Source organism: Cebus imitator, unplaced genomic scaffold (genome assembly GCF_001604975.1).
Source record: "Cebus imitator isolate Cc_AM_T3 unplaced genomic scaffold, Cebus_imitator-1.0 Scaffold681, whole genome shotgun sequence".
Lineage (NCBI taxonomy): Eukaryota > Metazoa > Chordata > Mammalia > Primates > Cebidae > Cebus > Cebus imitator.
Genome location: NW_016107996.1, coordinates 19,274 through 40,165, shown reverse-complemented (window position 1 = coordinate 40,165; position 20,892 = coordinate 19,274). Strand labels below are relative to the sequence as shown.

The 20,892-nt window shown below is 41.4% G+C and overlaps 2 non-coding genes across 2 annotated transcripts; both read left to right on the top strand.

Annotated features, from left to right (window-relative positions):
• The first annotated feature begins 15,285 nt into the window (after window positions 1-15,285).
• On the top strand, window positions 15,286-15,356 carry TRNAG-GCC. Its single transcript has one exon. It is a non-coding gene; the product is annotated as a tRNA-Gly (tRNA).
• A 353-nt stretch (window positions 15,357-15,709) lies between these two features.
• TRNAM-CAU lies at window positions 15,710-15,781 on the top strand. Its single transcript has one exon. It is a non-coding gene; the product is annotated as a tRNA-Met (tRNA).
• The last annotated feature ends 5,111 nt before the right edge of the window (window positions 15,782-20,892 follow it).

Genomic DNA, 20,892 nt, shown 5'->3' with positions numbered 1-20,892 from the left:
AAAAAAAAAAAAAATTATGAGAAAATACTAGAGAAACCAGAGTGATGGAGATTGAAGTATTTTACATTTTTTAAAATAAGCCATTAATTGATCTAACAAATTGCATATGGTAAGTTCTAAAGCCATATGACAAACTTTTATAAATATTTTGCTATCAGTTATCTTGTGACTATAATATATATATATATATGTATTCATTCTGGCTTCATTTAAAACAACAAATACTAAACTGTTTTATAGAGGTAGAGGCTGATATAGTGGGGGAATGTTATATGTGTATAATAATTCTTTTTTTTTTTTAAGATGGAGTCTTATTCTGTCACCCAGGATGGAGTGTGGTGGCACGATTTTGGTTCACTGCAACCTTTGCCTCATAGGTTCAAGTGATTCTCCTGCCTCAGCCTATGGAGAGTAGCTGGGATTACAGGCAAGTGCCACCACACCTGGCTAATTTTTGTATTTTTAGTAGAGACAGGGTTTTGTCATGTTGGCCAGGCTGGTCTCAAACTCCTGACCTCAGGTGATCCACCCGTCTCGGCCTCCCAAAGTGCTGGGATTATGGGTGTGAGCCCCTGCACCCAGCCTATAATTCTTGATTTCTTTTTCTTTTCTTTCTTTTTTTTTTTTTTTAATTTAATAATTTCAACTTTTATTTTAGATTCATGGGTACATTTGCAGGTTTGTTACCTGGGTATATTTTGTGAGGCTTAGGTTTTGGGTATGATTGATCTTGTCATCCAGGTACTTAGTACACAATAATTTTTTCCACCCTTGCCCCCGCCCCACCTACCCAATGCCATAGTCCCTCGTGTCTACTGTTGCCATCTTTATGTCCATGAGTACGCAGTGGTTAGCTCCCACTTAAGTGAGAACACATGGTATTTGGTGTTCTATTCCCTGTTAGTTCACTTAGGTTAATGGCCTGTAGCTGCATGTTGCTGCAAATGACATGATTATTTATTTTTTCTGACTTATGTATTCCATAGTATATATGTACCACATACTCTTTATCCAGTTCACTGTTCATGAGCTCCTCAGTTCATTCCATGTCTTTGCTATTGTGAATAGTGCTGTGATGAACATATGAATTCACATGTATTTTGGTAGAATTTTCTTTTGGATGTCTACCCCATATGGAATTGCTGAGTGGAATCATAGTTTTAAGTTGTTTGAGAAATCCCCAAACTGCTTTCCACGATGGCTGAACTAATTTACTTTCCCACCTACAGTGTATAAGCATTCACTTTCCTTCACAGCCTTGCCAACATCTGTTGTTCCTTGACTTTTTAGTGATAGCCATTCCAACTGATGTGAGATAATATCTCACTGTGGTTTTGATTTGCCTTTCTCTGGTGATTAGTGATGATTAACATTTTTTCATATGTTTGTTGGCTGCTTGTATGTCTTCTTCCAAGAAGTGTCTGTTCATGTATTTTGCCCATTTTTAATGGTTGTTATTTGCTTTTTGCTTGTTCAGTTGTTCAAGTTCCTTAGAGATTCTGGACATGCCTTTGTTAGATGCATAGTTTGCAAATGTTTTCACCAACTCTGTAGGTTGTCTGTTTACTCTGTTGATAGTTTGTTGTTGTTGTTTTGCCATGCAGAAGCTCTTTAGTTTAATTAGGTCCCACTTGTCAATTTTTATATTTGTTGCAATTGCTTTTGAGGACTTAGTCATAAATTATTTCCCAAGCGCCATGTTCAGAATGGTGTTTCCAAGGTTTTTTTCTTCAGTTTTTATAATTTGAGGTCTTACACTTAAATCTTGAATCCATCTTTAGTTAATTTTTGTGTATGTTGACAGATAAGGGTCTAATTTCATTCTTATGCATATGGCTAGCCAGCTATTCCAGCATGATTATTGAAAAGGAAGTCTTTTCTCCATTGCTTATTTTTGTCAATGATCAGATGGCTATATGTTTGCGACTTTATTTCTGAGTTCTCTATTCTGTTCCATTGGTCTATATGTCTCTTTTTGTAGCAGTATTGTGCTGTTTTTGTTACTGTAGCATTATAGTATAGTTTGAAGTTGGGTAATGTGATGACTCTGGCTTTGTTGTTTTTTCTTAGGATGGCTTCAGACATTGGGGCTCTTTTTTGGTTCCATATGCATTTTAGAATAGTTTTTCTACTTCTGAGAAAAATAACATCAGCAGTTTGATAGGAATAGCATTGAATCTGTAGATTGCTTTGGGTGGTATGGCCATTTCAACAATATTGATTCTTCTAATCCATGAGCATGGAATGTTTTACCATTTGTTTGTGACATCTATTATTTCTTCAGCAGTGTTTTGCAGTCCTCCTAATAGAGATTTTTCACCTCCCTCATTAGATGTCTTCCTAGGTACTGTGTGTGTGTGTGTATAGCTATTGTACATGGCATTACTCTCTTGATTTTGCTTTCTGCTTGAACATTAATTGTGTATAGAAATGCTACTAATTTTTGTACATTAATTTTGTATCCTGAAACTTTACTGAAGTATTTTATCAGTTCCAGGAACCTTTTGGCAGAGTCTTTAGGGTTTTCTGGGAATAGAATTATATCCTCAGTAAACAGAGATAGTTGCACTTCTTTTTGTATTTGGATGTGTTTTACTTCTTTCTCTTACCAGATTGCTCTGGCTAGGACTTCCATAAATCTTGATTTCTGAATAGAATTTGCAAATAATTCTTATTCTATTTCTATGTAATATGGAGCAATAATGACCAAGATGTTAAAGCAGTTCCATTTGTCCCTATCTCCTTGTAAAACCTCAACTCAAAAGGTGATTAATAAAACACTATCACCATGGAAATAAGGTATTATTGTTATAAGACGTGTTTTATCCTACTAGAATATGCAGCTATGAATAACTTGTTTGAATTTAAGGAGAACTGACTTAATAAATTAAAAATGACACTAAACTTCCTGAAATTAATAATTCTATAGAAGTCAGAAATAAAAAAAATAAAAGCAATAAACAAAAGGGTGAAATTTTAAATAAAGACAGACATATTTACTTCAATTATGTACCACAGAATAGTATTAATAGAACTATAAGTGGCAGTGAATCCCGTAGAAGCCCAGCTAACACATATAGATAATAAAACATGTAGATTATTGGCTTCAGTTTGAGTATTTATTTCTTAAAAGATAAATTATAAAACTAAAATATCTATGCAAAATAATAATGAGAGAATTGAAAAATCAGAACATCATGCCTCTTGAAGAATTATTGAAGGCATTGATTTTTTTCAGTGTTGAATAGAAAATGCTTTGTTAAAGCATGATGTAGTTTTCTTCAAGTATTTAAAGGGGAATCATGTGCATAGCATAGTTTGATTCATAAAGGTTAGAAATCCTACTAATGCATAAAAACTAAAAAGTAGATCTGAGCATGATATAAGAACACACACAGACACACGTGTGTGCGTGCGCACACACACACAAACACACACACAAAAAAATAGATGTTATACCATGATGAAATAGCTGACTACTTCTGGCAATATGGGAAAGTAGAGTTCTATGTAAATTAGAGATTGAATTCAACAATGTACTTAATGCCTTTCCTCTTTAAATTCTGTTTTAGGAATTTTCTTTTGTGATATCACACTTTTGATAACAATTTCTGTGAATGACCGAAGGAAAAAAGCAGGCAGAGAAAATGATAGATATAACTAAACCTTTGGAGTAATGTCATGTAAAAGAAATTAACTTGATTCCAAGGAAAGAACTGGATGGAAGCTTTTCTGATTTAGCATATACAAGTCAATGCTAGAAAACATGAAATAGCTTGAATGTGTAAATATCTGTATGGATATATGATTTTCAAATATGAGAAGTAGCCGAGCGCGGTGGCTCACACCTGTAATCCCAGCACTTTGGGAGGCCAAGGCTAGGGTGGATCACTAGGTCAAAAGATCAAGACCATCCTGGCCAACATGCTGAAACCCCCTCTCTACTAAAAATACAAAAATTAGCTGGGTGTGGTGGCGTGCGCCTGTAGTCCCAGCTACTCGGGAGGCTGAGGCAGGAGAATCGCTTGAACCCAGGAGGCAGAGGTTGCAGTGAGACGAGATCGCAGCACTGCACTCCAGCCTGGCAACACAGCGAGACTCTGTCTCAAAGAAAAAAAAAGTAATGAAAAGTAGTCCAAGGGAAGTTGGAGCACATGACTTGTAATATCCCTTTCAATCCAAAAAGTGTATGGCTCTGTCAGTTACAATATAGGAGAAATTTGGTTAGATTAAAAAAAAAAAAAAAAAACTTCCTGAAGATAAAATATGGGGTATAATGGAATATTTACATAAAGGATACATGAAGTAATCAACTGTATCAGTTTCCTAGGGCTGTCATAACCAATTACATAACCATGTACTTGATGGCTTGAAACAACAGAAAGTTATTCTCTCACAGTTCCGGAAGCCAGGAGTCTGAAATCAAGGTACTAGCAAGGCCATGATGTCTCTGGAGGGTGGTGGGCAGAGGAGATATGGTGGTGATGGTGAACTTGTTTCTGCTTTTTTGTTTTCTGGTGGCTGTAGGCATGACCTGCTCATCTTTGTCTTGTGGCCATATCACCCTCAGCTCTGGCTTCATTTTCATATCTCTTTCTTTTCTGCGTGAGCCCCGGTCAGATCCCTCTTTGCCTGTCTCTTAGACGGATTCACAATGGCATTCAGAACTCACCCAGATAATCTTGAATAAATGCTTCCTCCCAAGATTCTTAATCACATCTTTCTCCATGTAAGGTAACATTTGCAGATTCTAGTGATTATCATGTAGACATAGCTTGTGGGAAAGGCTATCATTCGTGGTACTGTGTCATCTGTATCATTTAGGGCTATATAGTTCATCATCTTCCAAAGAAAAGAGCATAAAATTTACTTTTGAAAGATCTGATTTTTAAATTGTAAATTCTTAATGAAATTAGCAAGAATCCAACTTTATTCCTACTCCTAGCATCATTACTATCTTACTATCATGAGAATTTTTAAGCTGTTTTCCTGTTTGAAACAATAAGCACATAGATTATATCATTTTTCAATACATACACTGAATTGACCACAGGGTAAAAGTTGGTGAAAAAACAAAATCTGTGCAGATGTAAGAAATTGGTATAGTTTTAAAAAGTTGCATGAATATTAGCACCATATGGATAGTGGAATTATTAGGAAGATAAAACAGTCTGTCTCTCTGTGTATAATTTAAATACAGACACAAAATATAGTCATTTTTATAATATTTTACTTTTCTAAATTATTTACGTTAAAAATAACAATCATATTCCCATAAATTTGTCATAGATTTTTTTAAAACATCATTTCTGGTACCAAAATGTGCCCCATATTTGCTCCAATGGAAAGACAAAGATCATCAGACTGATAAATAAGCAAGACCCACTGTATGCTGTCTATAAGAAAGGTACTTTAAATATAAGGACACAGGCCAGGAATAGTGGCTCATGTCTGTAATCCCAGTACTTTGCGAGCCTTAGGTGAGTGGATCACTTGAGGTCAGGAGTTTGAGACCAGCCTGGCTAATATGGGGGAACTCTATCTCTACGAAAAATACAAAAATTAGCAGGACACGGTGGTGTCACACCTGTAATCCCAGCTACTCTGGAGGCTGAGGCACTAGAATCGCTTGTACTCGGGAGGTGGAGGTTGCAGTGAGCCATGAAATGTGCCACTGCATTCCATACTGGGTGACAGAGATAGACTCTGTCTCAAAAAACAAACAGACAAAAAACATATATATATATGTGTGTGTATGTGTGTGTATGTATGTATGTATATATATGTATATATAATGAAGCATACAAGTAAATAATAAACGTTGGAAAAGTTAACCACAATAACAATCAAAAGAATTGGCTATATTATTATTAGAGAAAGTAGATTTCAGAGCAAAGAATATTACCAAGAATGTAGTCATTTAATAATAATAAAGAAACCAATCCATCAAAAGGACATGTGAATCTTAAACATTTATACATATGATAACAAAACTTCAAAATACAAAGAAATCTGGTAGAGATGAAAGAGGTATTCACATCATGATTATAGGTGATTTCAGCACCCCTTCTTCAATAATAGAACAAATAGAAAATCAGGAGGCATGTAGAAGACTTGAACATTATCAACCTAAGTGATCTATTTGACATTTATGGAAGACTCTATATAGCATCAGCAGAATATACAGTCTTCTCAAGCACACACAGAACATTTCCGAGGATAGACCATGTTCTTGAGCATAAGACATTTATCAATATAGTTAAAAGGATTCAAATCATAGCAACATATGTTCTCTGACAACAAGTTTTGTTGTGAGCATGAGATAATTTTAGTTCAGTAACAGATGTTTGCTTCTATGCCCCACGGTTTACATTCCAAATTTCATGAATTCTAAGATGCACATTTTTTCACATTTAACTTCCTCTTAAAAATTGCTGTTCATCTATAATCTATGACTGTTACAATCACTGTTGGCCAGGTGACAATCACAACATAGTTGCTATTGCAATGTGTGAAGTTCATTGTCCTCCTGAGAGCCTTGCTGGATGACTGGAATCCTCCATGTTTCAGTCAACAAATGATTTTAGGACCATTTATGGAAGGACTATAGTCCGGGCTATATCCTGAAAACTTTGTGTTGATACTGTGAAAGGAAAATCTTGGGGCCCCAAAATTACTAAGCTAAAGAAAAAAGTCAAGTGGGGAACTGCTCAGCACAAACCTTCCCCCCATTTAGTTTAGTCATCCCTCTGCTCACCAAGAGAGATGTATATTCTGATTGCCTCCCTTGGGAAGGCTTATCAGAAACTCAAAAGAATGCAACAATTTATCTCTTACCTACCTGTGACCTGGAAGCCTCCTCCCTGCTTGGAGTTGTCCTCACCTTTCTGGACGGAACCACTGTACTTCCTATATATATTGATTGATGTCTCATGTCTCCCTAAAATGTATAAAACCAAGTTGTGCCCCAACTACCTGGGGCACATGTCATCAGGACTTCCTGTGGCTGTGTCATGGGCATGTGTCCTCAACCTTGGCAAAATAAACTTTCTAAATTAACAGACCTGTCTCAAATTTTGGGGGTTCACAATACTTTCTGGTAAGTTCAGGAATGTAACAGCATTTGCATTTGCAGAATAGGTATAGTAACTATCACTGGCTTACAGGGAATACTGTAACAGTTCAGAAATGTAATGGCTCAGCATAATTCTTGGAACATAGTAAGTTCTCACTGAGTATCTGCTATAATAATGTTTCAAATATTATCATCCCTCAGTAGCAGGTAAAAACTAAGGCTCAGATTGACACATAGTTTGTAACAGGGAGTTCCAAAGTTTGAATTCTGAACCGTACCTCCAAATTCCAGTTATTTGCCACTAAACCACACTTTTCATATGTGCTAAAAGTGTAATTTTATTATATTTTCTTTCTGAGGAACAACTTATGCTTTTCAAAGAAATCACATTTCTTATCTCTTTGTTCTTAGTTCCATTGTACACTGGCGGCAGAAATCGAAACATGACGATTATCTAGTCAAGGTTATCCAGCCAATCTAACAGAGAAATGTCTTTTTCACTAGAGATGCACTAGAGGCTAACTTGGTTTTTCACAGCAGAACTTGAGCAAAATAGTCGAGAACATCAGAATTGTTAAGCATGAAAAAAATTCTAAAAACAAGAAACAAAAGTTTATAAAAATGAGTCTACAGTTCTCAGGAGCCTTCTCTCTCATGTGGCATCAATTTTATTTCTTTGGAGATATTCTTTCACCTTTCATGGCACCTCATCTGAAACGATGTTGGTGACCAGATACCACTATGTTCATATGTGGAAACTGGTCAGCTGATGTTGGTTTTATCTTTCAGTAATTCAGCGGGTGTCAGTGTCTTTTGCTCACTTTTGTCTTCCTCACATGATAATAGAAATGTGTTTACTTTAGGCCAAGAATTCTTAACCGCAGGTTTATAGAACCATAGGGAGTCTGCGAATGAACTTTAAAGGATCAGGGAAACCTTTAAAATATATGCACACAGTTATGTTTATCTAGGGTGACTAGTTGCAGTTTACCCTGAATGGCAAAGGGTTTAGCACTAGACGTCCTATATTCCCGTGAAACATTTGGTTCTGGGAAAACTGGGACCATTCATTGCCCTATATGCAACTACATATATTCTTGGAGAAAGCATCAACAATTTCTGTTAGCCCAGTGTGGTGGCAGGTACTTGTCATCCCAGCTACTCAGGAGGCTGAGGCAGGAGAATTACTTGATTGGGAGGCAGAGGATACCATGAGCTAAGATTGCACCACTGCACTCCAGCCTGGGTGACAGAGTGAGACTCAATCTCAAAAACAAAAACATAACAAAAAATACAAAAATTAGCAGGAGTGGTGGCGGGTGTCAGTAGTCTCAGCTCCTCAGGAGGCTGAGGCGGGAGAATAACTTGAACCTGGGAGGCAGAGGTTGCACTGGGCCAAGATCTTCCAGTTTGTGACTATGTTGTTGTCACTGATGAAAATATCCCATGATATTGCCTAAGCTGATCTTGCATTCCTGAGCTCAAGCAATCCTCCCTCCTCATTCTCCCAAGTAGCAGGGACTACAGGTTCCCACCACCCTCCTTAAGAGTTCTTTCCCTTTTTTTTTTTTTTTTTGATATAGGGTCCTACTCTGATACCCAGCTGGGATGCAGTGGCGTGATCTCAGCTCACTACAGCCTCAACTTCCTGAGGTGCTGGGACTACAGATGTGCACCCCCACACCTGGCTAATTTTTGTATTTTTTGTAGAGACGGGTCTCACCATGTTGCCCAGGCTGGTCTCAAACTGCTATGCTCAAGTGATCCACCCTCCTCAGCTTCCCAAAGTGCTGGGATTACACTCATGAACAACCTCGTCTTCCTAAGAGTTCTTTATATACAAAGTAGAAGTAAGTCTGGCTTATCTAAGTGGGTATCTGAGAGATTCTCTGGTGGCTTAGAAACCATTTGCATAACTGCAAGATGATCATGTGGAATAGAGTGGGGATCTCCATCATCAAGGAGGGGTAGTAGAGTAGCAGGATTTAAAGTTACCATGATGTAAGAAGATAGAGGAGTTGGTCAATAGAGCTTGCTTGTAGGTGGCCTATTTTGGTGTAGAGAGGCGCTGTGTCTTATCAACTTGTAAGAGAGCAGACACAGTATGGGAAACAAAGAGGTGAGTGGGGAAGCCTAATGTAAGAGTATGGGCTTTGCCAATTGGGGCAGCAGCTGCAGCCACCACCTGCAGGCATGTGGGCAAGTCTGCTGTGACAGGATCTAACTGACATGAGAAAGATGCTACAGGATGTATCTGAGAGGCAAAGGCTTGTGCTAGGACACCTGCAGCAACCCCATTATTTTTATGGCAAGTAAAGCTTGTCAAAATTAGATAAAACAAGAGCTGGGATGTGGACAATGATAATTTTAGGGCTTCAAAGAAAATTAATGCCTCTGAGGGCCAGGAAGTAGGCTCTAAAATAGCATCTGGGAGAAGGGCAGATAGGGGTTTAGCAATGGCAGCAAAATCAGGAATCTATGCGTAGCAATAGCCTCCTGTTCCTAGAAACTTACATAGCTGCTGTTTGGGTTTTGGGGGAGCGATGAACAGAATTGACTGCAGACATTTTGAGGTGAGCTGTTGAGTGCCTGAGACATCGCATGTCCTAAGTAGCAGCTGTTTGCATTCATTGACGTTTAGGCCAGGAGGGTTTATGGCCTCCTTCAGCTAGTGCCTTTAAAAGAATCAGGGTCTGTAAGGGAATCCTGTTTATTTTGGTTACAAAGTAATAGATTATCAGCATACTAAAGAGTGGAGCCTTGAGTAAAGGCTATAGAGTCTAAGTTGGCTCTAAAAATTTGGGAGAATATTGCGGGAGCCTCATAATATTCCTGATGTTATATGAGTTCATGTTGTTTCCCTCCAAATGTAAACAGAAAAGGAAATTTCAAGTCAGGGTGCAATGGAATCAAAAAGAAAGTTGAGCAGAAGTCAATTAATGTAAACCAACCTGCATTCGCAGGAATTGAGATCACAGTAGTAGCTGGAGCAACTGGGCACAGTGGCTTAGGCCTGTAACCCCAGCACTTTGGAGGCTGAGGCAGGCGGATCACTTGAGGTCAGGAGTTCAAGACCAGCCTGGCCAACATGATGAAACTCTGTCTCTACTAAAAATACAAAAAAGATACCCAGGCGTGCTGGTGCATGCCCGTAATCCCAGCCACTTGGGAGGCTGAGGCATGAGAATCACTTGAATCCAGGAGGTGGAGATTGCTGTGAGCTGAGATCATACCACTGCACTCCAGTGAGACTCTGTGTCAAAAAAACAAAATCAAACAAGATGCCATATTTTAGTGTACTATTTCCTGCATTCCACTATTACAGTAGGTAGGTCGTCAAACATGAGCAGGGAAGGAGAGGGCCATCCTCTGATGGACTGTCGTTACTGTGTCTCGCTAAAAGAATAATTGGTCACGGCTGGTGCCAGGGAAAGGCCAGCGCCCAGTAGATAAACACCTGAAGCTGGTGATCAACAGATTGGTGATCAGCAGATTTCCAATAAGATTTCAGGAGTTGGGTGATTGGGCTCATATATGCGCACAAAGAGGCAAAATGGGCTGGGTCTGGTGGCTCACACCTGTAATCCAGCACTTTGGAAGGCCAAGGCAGGCAAATCACCTGAGGTCGGGAGCTTGAGAGCAGCCTGACCAATATGGAGAAACCCCCGTCTCTACTAAAAATACAAAATTAGCTGGGCGTGGTGGCGCGTGCCTGTAGTCCCAGCTACTCTGGAGGCTGAAGCAGGAGAAGTGCTTGAACCCAGGAGCCGCACTTCAGCCTGGGCAACAAGAGTGAAACTCTGTTTTTTAAAAAAAAAAAAAAAAAAAAATGCAAAATGGCAGAGTTTAACTAGTGTATGACCTTCCTCTAGGAACACTCGACTGGGCACGGTGGCTCATGCCTGTAATCCCAGCACTTTTGGAGGCTGAGATGGGCGGATCACCTGAGGTCAGGAGTTCAAGATCAGCCTGCCCAACATGATGAAGCCCCATGTCTACTAAAAATACAAAAAATTAGTCGTGCATGGTGGCGGGCACCTGTAATCCCAGCTACTCGGGAGGCTGAGGCAGGAGAATCACTTGGACCCAGGAGGTGGAGGTTGCGGTGAGCCGAGATCACACACTGCACTCCAGCCTGAGCAACAAGAGCGAAACTCCACCTCAAAAAAAAAAACAAAAAAAACAAAAAAAACAAACAAAAAAAAGAAAGCCTCAAAGTGAGCATGCGCACAACTTCAGTAAACACATGCACGCAGCTCCTTCAAGTGCTGGCAGGCCGCTGTACATGAGGACAGCCCACCTCAGGGGAAGAACCTGGGGAGAAGGAATGCAACCCTCTGGGAGCATGCCAACGTATAAAACCCCAGGTCAAATGTCAAACAGTGCACTTGAATCTCTCAAGTCACCTACTTGGCCGTCTTCCAAGCACACTTCTTTTCATTCCTCTCTAAAACTTTTTGATAAACTTTCACTCTCAGGGCACAGTGGCTGATGCCTGTAATCCGAGCAGCACTCAAGGAGACCGAGGCAGTTGGATCACCTGAGGTCAGGAGTTCGAGACCAGGCTAACCAATATGGTGAAACCCCAACTATACAAAAAATACAAAAACTAGCTGGGCATGGTGGTGTGCGCCTGCAGTTGCAGCTGCTCTGGAGGGTGAGGCAGGAGAATTGCTTGAAACTTAGAGGCAGAGATTACAGTGAGCCAAGATGGCGCCACTGCACTCCAGCCTGGGCAGCAGAGCGAGGCTCCATTTCAAAATAATAATAATAATAATAAAACTTTCACTCCTGCTCGAAACCTTGTCTCTTTCTCTCCCTCTGCCTTATGGCCCTCAGTCTAATTCTTTCCTCTGAGGAGGCAGGAAGTGAGATTGCTACAGATCCGTACCAATTTGACACTGCTAGCACCCCAGCCAGCAAGGTATGGCAATGCCTTGATGGCATCACCTGAGAACTTGTTACAAATGCAAATTCTTGCATTCTATCCTGACATACTGCATTAGAAACCGTAAAGTTTGTGGCCCAACCATCTGTGCATAATGAGCCCTCCAGGTGATTCTGATGTAATAACCTAGCTTGTGCCAGCCTAACTGACTCCATCTTAGCTGTGAGCCTGACAAGCTCCAGCTCAGCTTCTCCCTCCCTGCCTCGGCCCCTCAGGTGCAGTTCTGGGTCACGCTGCACTCAAAGCTCTGAACCATTAAGAGTGGTTCACACTGTTCACAGTACCTGTAAGCACTGTAACCCCATCCTGCTTGGCAAGTCTACCTGCTATTGTGAATACCCTCCTTGGTGACTGACTGTATGGAAAGTTCCCCTGCTACCCCTCTTGATGATTGTATGGAAATACCCTTAGCAACCAACAGTCCTGGGAGCCTCCTGCCCCCTGGTTACCAGCTTCCTTATCTAACTTGCTGTTCTGCTTCTGTAAAATTCTGCTTCAGCTAGCTTTCTCCTCTCGTACCTAAATCAAGGTGTAAAGGGAAATCAAGCCCCTTCCTCGGGGCCGAAAGATTTTAAGCATGAGCTAGGAAATAAAGGACTCTTAATTTGGAACTCAGAGAGTGGTGCTTTCCTTCGCTCGGTTACAACACTGAGCCATGCCAAAGTTTGAGAACTAACGGTTTAAACTATTTGAAAATTGAGCTGTTGTCAAACTGAATGCTGAGGAACCAATCAACATTGTGCCCTTCAAGTGTCTACTAGGTGAATGACACCATGCTAAGGGGTACAAATTTATTCATTCATTTGATGGGATTCAGGACATGCTACCCCAAAATATGGCACCTTGGCATTTGAGAAAAGATCAGAAGCAGGGAGGTCACTCTTTAACCTTCCTTTAAAGTAGGCCGTAAAGTGACTTAATGAAGTATTATCTTTCACTTTCATTCAAAAGGTACCTGCCCTAAACCTGGAGGAAAGAAATGTCTCTGAAGAGATAGGAATACAGAAGAATCTGAACAGGTCTGCTAAGATCTCCCCAGTTTATTACCGTTAGATCATACCCCTTCTGTTTTACAATGATATTTCTCCCCAGCTATCCACTTCTTCATCAAACTGAGCATAGAAATACACAGATATCTTTGGTAATTTGTTTCTGAAGTCACCTGTGTCACATGAAACCTAGACTACGTAAGTTTCCGTTGTTAATCTGTCTTTTGTTATAAGGGCCTCAGCCATGAGCCTTGAGATGGGTGAGAAAAAGGTATTACTTTACTAATATGACTACTTACTGAGCATCTACTAGGTGCCTGCATTTTTTCAGAAATTGCAGATACAGCAGTGAACAAAACTGATAAAAATCCATTTCTTTTGAGGACATCTAATCTGGTGGACAGTAAATAAAGTAAAATTTATGGTATATCAGAAGGAACTACTTGCTAGGAAGAAAAATGTAAAGCAAGAAAGAGGGTTAGGGCGTGTACATTTCTCTGTTTGAAGGCAGAGGTTACTGTGTCAAACAGTTATCGGGCAAGGCCTCAGTGATTACATGATTCGCAGACAGACAATTAAACACCATAGACTAGGCAGCTTAAACAGACATTTATTTCTTACAGTTCTAGAGGCTGGAAAGAGCAAGATGACAGCATAGCCTGGTTCTGGTGGGGATATTTTTCCTGGTTTGCAGAGTTACCTCCATGCTGTGTCCTCACGTGGCAGAAAGAGATCATGTCTTTCCTGTATGTTCTTATAAGGGCACTAATTCCATTCATGAGTGCTTAACCTCACGACCCAATTACCTCCCAGTTACCTCCAAATGTGTCACATGGGGAACTAGGGCTTCAACCTATGACATATGATTTTTGGAGAGACAAAAACATTTGCATTCTGTAAACCGAGGTCTTAAGAATCTCTACCCCTGCACTCCAGCTTAGGCGACAGAAAGATAACCGAAAAAAAAAAAAAAGAAAGAAAAGAAAAGAATCCCCACCCTACCCAAGATGTTCCCCAGAATATGGTCAGGAATAGCAGACCAGTGCTTTCGCCATTGAGTAATAACGAGCTTTCAAAGGCAAGTTTAACTTCTGAGTTTGGCCCTTTTCTACTCAGGTTAGGTTGAGCAGCAATCTACTTAAAAAAAAGGAAAAGATTGCTGGAAAAATTTGTGCTTCGAAGGAAAGCCATAGCACATATTTCTGTGTTACCTGCTTCCGATTCTATGGGAGCTGTTTTACAACTCTGCAAATCGTAGATAATGATGGAAACACAAAATACCTCGTATTTATGGACATGCAAATTAATTGTGTCCCGCAGTAGGGACAGAATGGGTGGACATCTTCCTTAACCATGTTTGGGGAACGTCTCACTGAAACAGCTGCGGCCTCATGTACACATCTATTTCAATATTCCTGATCTATAAATAGCGTCTGTTCTTTGGATTCTTCTTTGAACAGGTATCAACACCTCACCAATCACCTCGTTAATGAGTCACACAAATTCTTCACCCGGGTTCATTTTGTGCTTGTGTTAGAGTCATCACTGCACCTGCTGTGGAAGTTATTCTTCAAAGAGATCTTGGAGCTCAGTTTCCCAGGAGGAAGTTTCCAGTGCCACCTCCATAACCATGGCAACGAAGCACAAGGTGAACCCACCAATTCTTCAATTCTTAAACCCCCCACCGCCTGCCTTTGCTTTGGGGATACCAGGGGAGAGCAACACGAGGCTCCCCGGCCTCCCCTTCCCTCTGACTCCTCCCTCCCCGCTCCCCTTTGCTCGCCGGCCTCCTGCTTCCTCCCCGGTCCTCCACTCCGTTTCTTTATTCCTCCTGCCCTGTCCCCCCTTTCTACTTGCCCCGTTCCCTCCAGAACGCACCTGGACTCGGAGCCTCCCCACGATCGTAAAGTGCCTTCCGCCTCCCAAACAAACTGAGGAATCTGGCATCCTCCGTTGCGCTTCCTGAAACTGGGGAGTCCGGAGCCCAGGAGCGCCCCATGAGCGGATCCCCCAGGGCCCCGCAGCGGCGGACGGAGTAGGCGCCCGCGACCCATAGGGTCGTCAGAGCGGAGCCAGGCCGCCCGCACACCCGCCAGCCTCCCGTGTTGCAGGAGACGCTTTGAAGGTGCACTGAAAGGGATTTGCTTCTTCCTGAAAAGAAGGGAAGAAGGACCGTTATGAGCCTCTGTATCGGCAAGAACGGGGTCTCTTTCTGAAAACGTTTTTAAAGAGAATGCATTGCTAGAGACCCGAAGGCCTCATCTGGGCGTGAGGCATTGGTGGTTCAGTGGTAGAATTCTCGCCTGCCACGCGGGAGGCCCGGGTTCGATTCCCGGCCAATGCATGAGTAACGTTTTGTTTTCTTGAAAATGATGTATTCTATTTCAGAAGTTGGATATTTTCCCTATGCGTTTTTTTGGCTTATTCATACATCCTGACTACATGATAAAGAAGGCAGGCCACCAAGAGGCTATTTTTTAACAGAAACATCGAGGTTTCTTTGCTTTCAGAATGTTTGATACGAATGCACGCTTAACTCATCCTCTTATTTGCAGCATAAATAGAACTACTGGCCCTCAATAGGGTTAAAATCAGATTTATTTAACTGTACCAAAAAAAAAAAAAGAAAAGAAAAATCCCCACCAACTTCTGGAATATATAATAAAGGGCCACTGGGAAAACCTTCTTCCCGTGTGTAGCAGAGTGGCGCAGCGGAAGCGTGCTGGGCCCATAACCCAGAGGTCGATGGATCGAAACCATCCTCTGCTAACTTTTTTTTTTTTTTTTGTAAAAAAAGTGGTTGTAAGCTTTTAAGACATGGCCTCACCGAATTTCCCTTGTCAGCTCAGTCAAACAAAAAGTGACAGGAAATGGAAATATTTACATTCCTTCGAGGCGAAAATCAGAAAGCAGCTTTCAAGTAAGAAATCAGAGGTACCGTATCTCACAGAACGGGAATTGATACTAAATCCATGAGCTGAAATATCTCCACATCTGCATGCTACCATTTTGCAAACTGTAAGTTTAGAGTTCAAAGTTTATAGTTATAGGTAATTTTTAGAGATTCAGTTAAAGAGAATTGAAAGTATTATTTTATTTTTATATTATATTTTATATCATATTTTATTTGAGTCAGAGCCTAACTCTCTCACTTAGGCTGGAGTGCAAGTGGCAGGATCATAGTGAACTCCTGGGTTTAAGCAGCCTTCCAAGTAGCTGGGACTATAGGTGCTCCCCACCTTCCCTGGTTGAATTGTTTTTATTTTTTGTAGAGGTAGGGGCATGGGAGGAAGGTGTCCCCCTTTTTTGCCCAATCTGGTCGTGAACTCCTGCGCTCAGAGGATCCTTCTGCCTTGGCCTCCCAAAACTTTGGGATCACAGGGATGAACCCTCGTGCCAGACCATTTTGAAGTCATTTTGAATAACAACTCTTCCAAAAAGCATCTTGCTCCTAGTCTGTTTTCCTCTTTAGCACTTATTACCCTGCAGCATATTGTGCCTTTATTCATTGGTATTTTCTCTCTCATGGAAAGCAAATTTACAAGGACAGATTTTTGTGTTTTGGCACTGTGGTTGCCATCATACCTAGAACGAGGCCTGGTATCTTAGATATTGGTGAGTTGGTAAATATTACTTTACAGCTGTAATTTCCAATTCACCAATCATCAGTACTCCTCATTACTCATCACCTTCTTTTACCTTTTAAAAAATTACAGAAGAGTTCAAAAGTGACCACACGGATTTGATTTGTTATTTAGCATGATAACAAATCTCTTTTATATTTAGAGAAAAGAGAAAAACACTCACGAAGTGTAAGTATTCTTCACCTCCATCCCCAGTCCTGTTATCAACTTTCTAGGGCAAGTCTATTATGACTTTGATGTTCATCTGTCCCGTTTCATTTTTGCTCTTGCTTATAGATAGGCCTATGGCAATACAAATTTTTTTTTTTTCCTGAGTCTTGTTCTATCACTCAGGCTGGAGTGCCATAGCACCATCTCAGCTCACTGCAACCTCCGCTTCCCAGGTTCAAGCAATGCTCCTGTCTCAGCCTCCTAAGTAGATGGGATTACAGGTGTGCATCACCATGCCCAGCTAATTTTTTGTAATTTTAGTAAAGATGGGGTTTCACCATGTTGGGCAGGCTGGTCTCGAACTCCAACACTGTTCTCAGTAAGAAACTTTCTAATCACACAGATCATCAGGGGCACACGTGATTTATCTAAAAGGAAAAAAAAGCCAAGAAAAAATGGAACTTTATTTTCTATTTTCCCCTGGGTCCTATTTAAGGAATTGATTTTCAGTTTGTTCTTGGATATTGTGACTATAGACAGAGCCTCCTTCCAAAGTGGTGAATTCAATTTACCTCCTAATCTTACACAAGGTTGTCATTCTTTGTTTTGTAATAGTTTCTTATCAGCAAGCATGAAACTGAAAAGAGAGCAGCTATATAAAGATAATGGTTTCGTAAAGGAAGAGGCTTTGGGGCCTCCGAGCACATTTTGTATTGTGAAGGTTGTCAGAATCAAAATGTAATCACTAATGTTAAGAAAATCCTGAAAAATAGAGCCCAGGAAGGTCATGAGGAGTAGATTTTTATATTTGTATGCCTGATCATAAAAATTATCAAAAAACATTGCAAAAACCACAACCTTGTATAAAGGCCATTACAAATGCACACACACACACACACACACATATATATATATATACATATATATATATATATATTTTTTTTTTTTGAGGCAAAGTCTCTCTGTCGGCCAGGCTGGAGTGCAGTGGCGTGATCTCGGTTCACTGCAACCTCTGCCTCCCAGGTTCAAGCGATTCTCCTGCCTCAGCCTCCTGAGTAGCTGGGATTACAGGCATGCCCCACCATGCCCAGCTAATTTTTGTATCTTTAGTAGAGATGGGGTTTCACCACATTGGTCAGGCTGATTTTGAATTCCTGACCTCGAGATCTGCCCGCTATCCAAAGTTCTGGGATTACAGGCATGAGCAACCGCGCCTGGCATAAAAATATTTTTATAAGGACATCTGTTGAGTAACTGTCTCTCTAACCTTGACCTGGTGTTATCTTTGTTATTGATCTTGTCGACGAAAAGAGTCAAACTCTGTAAAACATTTGAAGATATTTATTCTGAGCCACATATGAGTGACCATAGCCCGTGACACAGCCCCAGGAGGTCCTGAGAACATGTGCCCAAGGTGGTCAGGGCACAGCTTGGTTTTATACATTTTAGGGAGGCATGAGACATTAATCAAATACATTTAAGAAATACACTGGTGTGGTCTAGAAAGTCGGGACATCCAGGTGGGGCAGAGGTGGGAGGGGGTGGGGGTGGGGGCTGCTTCCAGGCTACAAGTGAATTTAAACATTTTCTGGTTGACAATTAGTTGAATTTGTTTAAAAACCTGGGATTGATAGAAAGGGACTGTTCATGTTAAGATAAAGACTGTGGAGGCCAAAGTTCTTTTGAAGTCTTACAGTGGCTGCCCTTAGAGACAAAAGATGACAACAAATGTTTCCTATTCAGATCTTAGTTAATCTCTTTAGGATTGGGAGGTTCTGGAAGAAAAAGACCCAGCTATGTTAATAGAGATTCTTTACAGATGCAAATTTCCCCCCTACAAAAAACAGCTTTGCAGGGCCATTTCAAAATATGGCAGAGACATTTTTTTGGGGTAAAATATTTTGGTTTTCTTTCTTGTCCCATAACTTTTTATACCAGAATCAGGTTGGAAAGTGAATCAGGATATGTAGTGTTAAAGAAAACCCATCTGATAAGAATTTATGATTTGTAGGCCATGACTCTCCACACCTCTTAGACGGGAATTTGGGCAAGATAAAAAATCTGAGTTTAGGCCGGGCATGGTGGCTCACGCCTGTAATCCAAGCACTTTGGAGGCCAAGGCGAGCGGATCACTTGATGTCGGGAGTTCAACACCAGCCTGACCAACATGGTGAAACCCCGTCTTTAAAAAAAAAAAAAAAAAATCAGAGTTTAGTCCTCAATCTTTATAGTCAAGGATAATTCCTTCTAAACAATTATGCAAATAATTGTTTTTTTAACCTTTGTCTTTTTTTTTTTTTTTTCTGTGACGCAGTTTCACTCTTGTCACCCAGGCTGGAAGTCCAATGGCTCATCACAAACTCTGTCTCCGGATTCAAGCAATTCTCCTGCCTCAGCCTCCCAAGTAGCTGGGATTACAGGAGCTCGCCACCACACCTGACTAATTTTGTATTTTTAGTAAAGACATGGTTTCTGTCTGGTAGAGGACTTTTGGCCCCGTTCCCCAGCCATGTGGAAAGGGCCTAATGCCCGAAAAGGAAGGCCCTTCCTCCCCCACAGGGAGGGTCCCTTATCTCACTCTATCCTGGCCGGACCCAAGACCAGCAACCTTCCCGCCCAGCGGCCCACTGAACCAATCACCATCCGCCCCACCAGCTCTCCCGTAACCTCCCGTCCCACAAGCTCCCGCCCGGCAGGCTTCCTGCCCAGCAATCAACCTAGCCAATTACTACCTGCCAGGTCAGCTTTCCTACCGCCCCAGGCCCTCTGTCCCTATAAAGTCAACCGAACAAAGAAAGCGCGCGCGATTCTTCCCTTCCCGCTTGAGTCGCCCGGAGATCCCAATAAAGTCGGTACCGGTCCCCATGCGTCCTGCCTCGAGTCTATTGAGTGCCTGCCTCCGTGGGTCGGGGTCCCACAGCCAGGGTCGCACAGTTTCTCCATGTTAGTCAGGGTGGTCTCAAACTCCTGACCTCAGGTGATCTGCACGCCTCAGCCTCCCAGGGTGCTGAGATTACAGACCTGAGCCACCGCACCTGGCCAAACTTTGTCTTTTTTTACCTTCCTATACACTCACCTTGTTTACTCTGGCATGCACATTCCCATTACAATGCTCTATTCCCGCAAAATATATTTTATTTTAGAGAGCCTCCCTCTGTTATTTAGGTTGGCAGTATAGAACGACTTTTTCCATAATTGAAACAAATCTTGTCATGTGTCACATGTTAGTGATAGCTTCTGTGATCCATATGGAGTAGATCTATTTTCAGAAGCAAACTATTTCTTCTGGAAGAGACTTTGGAAATCACTTTTAGTTGAGGAAAAAGAGACCAGGAAGAACAGACAATCCAGTAAATTACGTAAAATGAGGTAGTGGCAGCCAGGTGAGTGGTGGATAGAATTTAAAGTTTTTTTTTTAAAGACAGTTTTGCTCTCGTTGCCCAGGCTGGAGTGCAATGGCATGATCTTGGCTAACCACAGCCTCCGCCTCCCGGGTTGAAGCGATTCTCCTGTCTCAGCCTCCTGAGTAGCTGGGACTACAAGCATGCGCCACCACAACAGCTAATTTTCTATTTTTAGTAAAGACGGGGTTTTTCCATGTTGGCCAGGCTGCTCTAGAACTCCTGACTTCAGGTGGTCTGCCAGCCTTGGCCTTACAGGCGTGAGTCACTGCGCCAGGCCAGAACTTAAACTTTCGAATTCCTCACATTATTAGTTCTCACTTGTCCATTTTATACTTTTGCATGCCAACTACAGAGATTTTCAAACCTCAGAATTTCTTAGAGGCGCCAAGAAACTCATTGTGTGGGACACTGTTTCTCTGGCTAAGAGCTGGTCAGGTTTGGAGGAAAAGGAGACTGAGACTAGTTTTCGCTTGTCCCCGCTGCCCTTCCACATGCATCACCTGAAATCTTTCAGCATTTTATCAACTCTCTACAACCTAAGTTCTTTCTGTACTGAAATAGAGGGGTAAGGCGAAAGGGGAGTCGGAGGGACCTAGGAGGAGCACGGTAATGAAAACAGGAACGGGACCTAGGAGGAGCACGGTAATGAAAGCAGGAACGGGACCTAGGAGGAGCACGGTAA